Raw genomic sequence first — 8,791 nt, 5'->3', positions numbered from 1 at the left:
ATTTGACATGAAGTAGTGACTCGAGAGATGAACTTGGTGCACGTTTCAAGGCCTGAAAGATAGATTTGCGAGAGTTTCAGAAGCGGATTACCAGCTGACTTGTTCTATAGACTGACCTACATGGTCTATAGACTGTCAGAATGCTGAACAGTTTACTGCAGGCTGCTTAAAATGGCTATATCTCGAGTACTAGATCTGATAATCGAGTGATTCTAATTAGAGGTGAAAGCTTATCCTCTTAGCTTTCCAACGCCGCGTAGAACGCCTGATTTGACCAAGTAACGAAGAAATGACAGCTATTTTAAGATCGGTGCGCGCTGTAGAATTCGCCAGAATGCATTACTGTACAACACCTTTGGTCGATCGACTGGTCCCAGTGGTTGATCGACCACACCACGAGTCTGACGCGTAAAATAAAATTAGAATTCCGAATCCCACTTGTAATTAGGTTTAGGAATAAGTTACGATACTTCTCTATAAAAACAAAACATCATTCATCAGTTTTGGGGAGGTCTCTCTCGCATGAGAGAAGAACGGTAGATTAGTTTAGTTTTAGCATTCTTAATAAAGTTCATTGCTTCCGGATCTTATTTATCTTTCCTAGTCTACGGTAATTCTTGTTCTTTAATTTACAGTTTACCTTTATTTGCTTTATTGTGTTATTATTGCTTAATAATTTTAATCATGTTTTCCTTTATAGTTTTCATCAAATTCGTTGTTGTTATTATCATTCATATGAGTAGCTAAGTACCCTTTGCTAAGATGTAGGGGAGCTATTGTTCGAATATGTGTCCTCCGACAATAATGCGATCACGACTGTTGATCATGATGATCACATGTTTAAATCTCATTTCAAAGAATACAATTGGGAAGTAATTTTTACTGTCAACTGGTCAACATATATCGGTAATGATTGGCTGACTAGAGTTTGACATTACTGTCGTGCGACGGTGGTGATCGATTGACCCCTAGGTCATACCTATAGGGCAACACTCTTAATTGATCATTTAATTAATCGTATAATGTTACGAGTTAATTAAATTACTTGAAAATTGACGGACGATTTTGGAGGAAAAATTTACGTATCACATTGAAATTTGATTAAATGAGATACGGTCTGAGTAATCGAATTGTATCATTACTCAGATGAAATTATTGTTTAAGGAAACAATTAAATTTGAATGAATTATTATAAATACAATTTATTGTGATTTATAATTGGAGAAATATTTTGGTACAAGTAATTATGAATTACTAAGTCGATTTTTGTATATGACGTATTTTATTAATACGTTGATTTTTAATATGTTAAAAATACATAACAAATTTATGTAACATATGACATGTGACATATTGACAAATTTGACAAAAATAAAATGGGTTCCATTTTATAAAGGTACCGAAATTAGGGGAGGATTAGGCTAAATATTGTGTTTGATTAAGTTAATGGAAAACACAATCATTTGCTTTATAGACTAGCCTTGCAACCTATTGCTCATTGTAAAGAACAATTTATGCATGCATTGGCTCCCTTTTGCCCTCTCTCCCACCCGGTTTTCTAGAGGAAAAACCACTTGGTTTTTCCTCTCCTTTTTACCTTATACTCAATAATGTTATTGATTATTATTCATTCATCTCATAAAATAATTTTAGAGAGATAAAAAATATGTTTTTTCTCTTCTCTTCTCTCTAAACCGGTTTTTAGAGACAAATACCAAAATTATTTTGGGTCAATTTTCATACAAGATTAATATTGTACTAGTATCTATAATATTAGTTTTAATTAAGAGTAAGTTTTGGGTATAAATCCTTGGGAGAGATCCTACACTTGGGTCTTTGTTCATCCAAAAGGAAAGCTCAAGAACAAGAGAGAAAGGCGATCTCTCTTGTGCCCATTTGAACCGAAAATCCAATGTAAGAATGGATGTTTCTTCCTTATTTTGTTTATTTGTTTGCATGCATAAGATTGATGCGTGTCTAAAATATGATGTTTCACACTTTATTCTACACGCATTTCAGAGCTCAAATGTGCAATATATGCCATTATTTCCCTATTTTCCTCTACTTTTGTGTTTTTGTCTATTATTGCAGAAATATGAAGAATTGAGCGGAAATCGAGCCGAATCCGTCTCTAAGTAATTAACATTGCATTTTACATGAAGTATTAACTCGAGGAATGAGCTTGGTGTGCGTTTCAAGGCCTAAAGATAGCAAAAGCATGGGTGCGTACGAGTTTAACAAGCGAAGAAGTGCTTCTCGACATTGCAGCCTGCTTCAGATGGCTATATCTCGAGTTCTAGACCTGATAATAGAGTAATTCCAGTTGGAGGTGAAAGCTTATCCTCTTAGCTTTCCAACGCCACGTAGAACGCCTGATTTGACCAAGTAACGAAGAAATGACAGCTGTTTTAAGATCAGTGCGCGCTGCAGAATTCGTCAGAATGCACCACTGTACAGCACCTTTGGTCGATCGACTGATGCCTATGGTCGATCGACCAGAGCGCGATTCTTAATAAAGATCAGAAGCTACTGCTCAGCTATGCTCAGTCGATCGACTGAGTCTTGTGGTCGATCGACCAAGCTTCGAATCTGACGCAAATTAAACGAGAAGTTAGAAGCCCAACGCAATTAGGTTTTAGAAAATAAGAAGTTGTGTTATTCCTATATAACCCGAGTGCTATCAGATTAGGAGGTATCTCTCCAGACGGAAACATTAGTTTAAAATTCTCATAAAAGTTTGTACTTTGCTTTCGGATTCATCTTGTTCCTTTGCTTCGGTAATTCTAATCTTTTAATTCCAGTTTTGTTATATCGTTTTTAGTATTAATTCTTGCTAGATAGAATCCCAAGGCCCTAGTTATAGTATTATGCGTATTTATTCATCAATTATTTCAATTATGCAATCCTTTATGCCTATTATCAAATTTTATTGTTGTTATTATCACTAGTATGAGTAACTAAACACCCCGTGCTAAGATGTAAGGGATCTATGGCGTAGATGGCAGTAGAATAGGTGAACCCGCATTAGGGCTTGGTCGATCGACTGGCTTAACTAGTCGACCGATCGAGCGGTTGGTCGATCGATCGGGTAGCTGGTCGATCGATCGGCTTCGTGTCTGATTAGCACCGTATAATTCGTTAAGTGCAATATTTAACAATGAGACCGAGAGGAGACTTGTTAGATGCTTAGTTTTGACCAACCCGTAGATCGAAAGATAGGGAAGGGCATTAATTAACGAGTTGAGACGACTAAATTGCTGAGATCGAGAGATAATGTAATTTAGGCTTTAGGAATCACTAATCAGGGCGAGAGCTAGCATTAGTGAGACTTAGGGACTAGTAGCATAGGCCGAAAGGAGCTACTAGTTAACTTGGACCGAGAGGACTTGTTTTACCCATCCTACACGACTGTATTTCGGACTTACCTAGGATTTTGTGCCATTGCAGCTATAGTGAACCGACCGTCTTAGCATTTCTTTTCATTAATTGTTTACTCCTATTTTTATTACTTGCCTTTTATTTCTGCATTTAGACTTAGATACAATCCAAATCAAAACCCCCCCAGAAAATTCATAGACTGAAATAAGACAATTATAACTCCCTACCTCCCTGCGGATCGACCCTTACTACCGCTTGCTAGTTGTAGTTTGGAAATTATAAATATTATTTTTGGTACTCACTTGACCAAGTATCAAATTTTGGCGCCGTTCACGGGAGGCAGCGCTAGTTTTAGTTGTTTTTAATTTTAGTCTTTCTTTCTTTAGTCTCAGGGAACTTCGGTTCCTTGAGACCGTTCTCATGTCGTTCCTTCTGAGTTTTCCGCAGGAAGAGAACGAAATCTTTGGTGTTTATTTAGCCAGACTTTGGGAGTTTATTGAGCCCAGACGAGATGCCTTTTCTGATCTCCAAATATGCTGCACCATTTTCCGGCATATGAATGACCCTACGCGAGCATGCCTCGAGTCTATAGGTAAGTGGGATTTCGAAGGAATCCCCGTAATTGAGGTATTAGAATTCTTTAATTGGTTTGCTACTGAATCTCTTAAACCTACTTTTTCTCTTCATGTTGACTCAGATGAGGGGGTGAGTGAGACCTTAGAAACCAATCTAGGAAATGCTGACGGAGACATAGAGGAGACCATTAGCGTGGTTGACAATCCTTTTTATGAGGATAGTCTAGAACCCCTTTATGATTCTTGCACTGATAGTGAGGTCGATATGGAGGCTCTCTTTGAGAACCTCCATATTGACGAGTCTAGCGATGAGGAGAGTGACAGTCTTGAGGTTAATTGGGATGTGTATGACGATATTATAGATGAACCTATTATAGAGGACCCGATTCACCCATTTGACTTTACCGCCCCATGCATTTGGGACGATTATCCACCTTCTTCCTTAGTTGATTAGACTCCTCCACCTCACAGTTCATACCCGTCTGAGCATCTTAATTCTACTCGCGTTGTTTTTGAGTTAATTGCTCCTGAGCTCTCTAATTTTCCACCTGCGGATAATTTGAGCTTTTATATTCCGCCCTTAGCTGGAGGGCAGAATTATTTTGTGGATGATTTTAAGAGCTGCCATAGGAAATTTGTTAGGCTTAAATGTTTTTACATTTTGATTTCCTATGTTATTTCTATCTTATGGTGCTACTTACAGTTTTGTGTAGCACATGCGCAGATGTATGATAGGTTGCTGAGAGCCTTGAGTTGTTTTGATTGGGCTCCATTAGAGTGAGCTGCTGAAGAAAAAGAGGTCGAGCGGGACCGTTCTGAAACCAGCGCTAGCCGGGAGGCAACCCGGATGTGATTTGTTTAGTTTTGCGAATAAAATTCGTAGTTGTTTAAAGAAATAAATAAAAACTCTTAGTGTGTGCTTAGTTTAATTTCCGTCTATAGACTATTACTTTGGGCTTTGCGCAATTTTGGGCGCGCTATTATGTGCTTTTGCAGGTTAAAAGACCTCATTAGTTCAATTTATTGAGCTAATTCGAAGAAATCAGAAAGTTATAGCAGGTTTTTCAGTCGATCGACTGGCCAGTATGGTCGATCGACTGAGCTGCGCATCTCAGGAGTTTCTGTTCCTGTTCACTCTGGTCGATCGACTGGATGATGTGGTCGATCGACCTCTGTCCGATGTTGTACCTGTTTTCGATCACTCCCCTGCTGTGTTTGATCGATTTTTGGAATTAAGGGAGTCCTACCTCCACTTTATTCTCTGCTTAATTTCTGTTTTCTTCCATTTTCTCATTTTCGCACATAATTTTACCGTCCCAATTTTGTTTTCTCGTTTTACGGGTGGTATTGTTTGTCTTTTCGTGTACTTATTGGTAGCATCGTTAGCTCTGAAACCTCCTAGCTCACGCTGGTTTGGGAGGTTACCTTTTTTTTTGCGTTTAAAGTCTTGTGAGTTTCCGAGTTTAACTTCATGTCTTTTTAATTAATATTATCGCAAATTCCCATTTCCCTTGATTATTTTCTTACATGATTTTGCACAATGAGGGCATTGTGTGATTTGGTTTGGGGAAGGGTTTTGCATTGCATTCATATGTTTTATTGCATTTCTGTTTCACGTTTACTTATTTGCCTTGCATTGTTATTTCATTTCCTATATATATACAGAAAAATCAAAAAATTTGAAAAATTCCAAAAATTCCAAAAAAATTTGCACGTTTATTTTAGCATATAGGTCGAGTCGAAATGGTAGTATTTCAAGGATGATATTGCATTTGCATCTGTTTTTGCCTAAGCGTTGCTAATTGACATGTTATTAGTAGAATCATATATGCATATCTACGAGTTTTCGTTAAATTATTTGCTGAGCTTGAAACTTGACTTAGATTTTTGGCAAGCTACATCATATTTCTGAGATTTAGAGCTTATAACTGGTGACATTCATGACCGGTTTATCTAGGAATGTGAGTAGTACTCCTTATGAGACATGTTTCCTTAATTTGCATAAATATGAACTTGATCTACTTAATACCTGTATGCGTTCGGTCGGTGGTTTGTTGACACATGTGGAAGAGGTTTCCTTTATTCATTTTACCCATAAGCTCCACACTGCCAAAAATAGCCTTTTTGTCCCGTCACTACATCCTACATTTAGCCTGCCCTTGTCAAGCTAGTAGTTTATGTTCTCGGGATTGTTACTACGTTTTTGGTAGCATATGCTCATTTGAGATGATGTTGGGAAGAAAAAAATAAAGAAGAAAAATGGAGGAAAGAAAAGAGAAAATGAAAAGAGAGAAAAAATGATTCGAAAAAGAAAGAAAAAGAGTGTTCGGTACTGTAGAAGACGGTCGATCGACTGCTCCTTTTGGTCGATCGACTGGAGTCTGAAAGAAAGGAAAAAGAAAAATCAATTCGCATGTTTCAAGCCCTTATTTCATTGGCGATTTTTGCTCCCATGTTGCATTTATATCCTATGGGGAGTTGGTTGATTAGTTATTATGGAGATTTGTGAGTTTTGTGCTTGATCATTAGCACCCGTTTTGATTTGAGCAAGAAGTTGGATGTTGCCATATGGTTCTGTTTAGGCACTAGCTTGATCACCTGTACCTCCACATTCCCATACTTATCTTTTGCCTCTTCTTGCCCATTACCTCACATTTCCATATATATATACCTCGGCATGTGTCATGGTCATTAGTTTGGTTGGAATGCATATGTACGGTCATAGAGATTGCTTTCATATTATATTGCAGGCATGTTCTTATAGGTCGTAGTTAGGTGAGAGTCTTTACAAAATGAATTCTTTCTATCTTTACATTATTCACCTGTGCTTATGAGTGATATGAGCGACCCGTGAGAGTCCGATTTGATAAGTCTCTACAGTCGACGGTTCAGCAGTTCTTAACGACCTTATAACTCGTTTGCATGATTCATATTGCTAATTGATTGTTAGTTGTTGCATTAAATTGGTTTAGGCTTTACATGTTGCATTTCGCTCTGAGATTGGACTCGTTCCACTAGGTTTTAGGATCGAGTCTAGTTCTTGCTTGGGGACAAGCAAGGTTTGGTTTGGGGAGATTTGATGCGTGTCTAAAATATGATGTTTCACACTTTATTCTACACGCATTTCAGAGCTCAAATGTGCAATATATGCCATTATTTCCCTATTTTCCTCTACTTTTGTGTTTTTGTCTATTATTGCAGAAATATGAAGAATTGAGCGGAAATCGAGCCGAATTCGTCCCTAAGTAATTAACATTGCATTTGACATGAAGTATTAACTCGAGGAATGAGCTTGGTGCGCGTTTCAAGGCCTAAAGATAGCAAAAGCATGGGTGCGTACGAGTTTAACAAGCGAAGAAGTGCTTCTCGACATTGCAGCCTGCTTCAGATGGCTATATCTAGAGTTCTAGACCAGATAATAGAGTAATTCCAGTTGGAGCTGAAATCTTATCCTCTTAGCTTTCCAACGCCGCATAGAACGCTTGATTTGACCAAGTAACGAAGAAATGACAGCTGTTTTAAGATCAGTGCGCGCTGCAGAATTCGTCAGAATGCACCACTGTACAGCACCTTTGGTCGATCGACTGATGCCTATGGTCGATCGACCAGAGCGCGATTCTTAATAAAGATCAGAAGCTACTGTTTAGCTATGCTCAGTCGATCGACTGGGTCTTGTGGTCGATCGACCAAGCTTCGAATCTGACGCAAATTAAACGAGAAGTTAGAAGCCCAACGCAATTAGGTTTTAGAAAATAAGAAGTTGTGTTATTCCTATATAACCCGAGTGCTATAACCCGAGTGCTATCAGATTAGGAGGTATCTCTCCAGACGGAAACATTAGTTTAGAATTCTCATAAAAGTTTGTACTTTGCTTTCGGATTCATCTTGTTCCTTTGCTTCGGTAATTCTAATCTTTTAATTCCAGTTTTGTTATATCGTTTTTAGTATTAATTCTTGCTAGATAGAATCCCAAGGCCCTAGTTATAGTATTATGCGTATTTATTCATCAATTATTTTAATTATGCAATCCTTTATGCCTATTATCAAATTTTATTGTCGTTATTATCACTAGTATGAGTAACTAAACACCCCGTGCTAATATGTAGGGGATCTATGGCGTAGATGGCAGTAGAATAGGTGAACCCGCATTAGGGCTTGGTCGATCGACTGGCTTAACTAGTCGACCGATCGAGCCGGTTGGTCGATCGTAGGGTAGCTGGTCGATCGATTGACTTCGTGTCTGATTAGCACCGTATAATTCGTTAAGTGCAATATTTAACAATGAGACCGAGAGGAGACTTGTTAGATGCTTAGTTTTGACCAACCCGTAGATCGAAAGATATGGAAGGGCATTAATTAACGAGTTGAGACGACTAAATTGCTGAGATCGAGAGATAATGTAATTTAGGCTTTAGGAATCACTAATCAGGGCGAGAGCTAGCATTAGTGAGACTTAGGGACTAGTAGCATAGGCCGAAAGGAGCTACTAGTTAACTTGGACCGAGAGGACTTGTTTTACCCATCCTACACGACTGTATTTCGGACTTACCTAGGATTTTGTGACATTGCAGCTATAGTGAACCGACCGTCTTAGCATTTCTTTTCATTAATTGTTTACTCCTATTTTTATTACTTGCCTTTTATTTCTGCATTTAGACTTAGATACAATCCAAATCAAAACCCCCCCAGAAAATTCATAGACTGAAATAAGACAATTAGAACTCCCTACCTCCCTGCGGATCGACCCTTACTACCGCTTGCTAAGTGTAGTTTTGAAATTATAAATATTATTTTTGGTACTCACTTCGACAGGTATCAAAGATCATTAGTTAATTTTA

The sequence above is a fragment of the Silene latifolia genome, chromosome 7 (assembly GCF_048544455.1).
Source record: "Silene latifolia isolate original U9 population chromosome 7, ASM4854445v1, whole genome shotgun sequence".
NCBI classification, from domain to species: Eukaryota; Viridiplantae; Streptophyta; class Magnoliopsida; order Caryophyllales; family Caryophyllaceae; genus Silene; species Silene latifolia.
Note: the sequence above shows the minus strand (reverse complement) of the source record.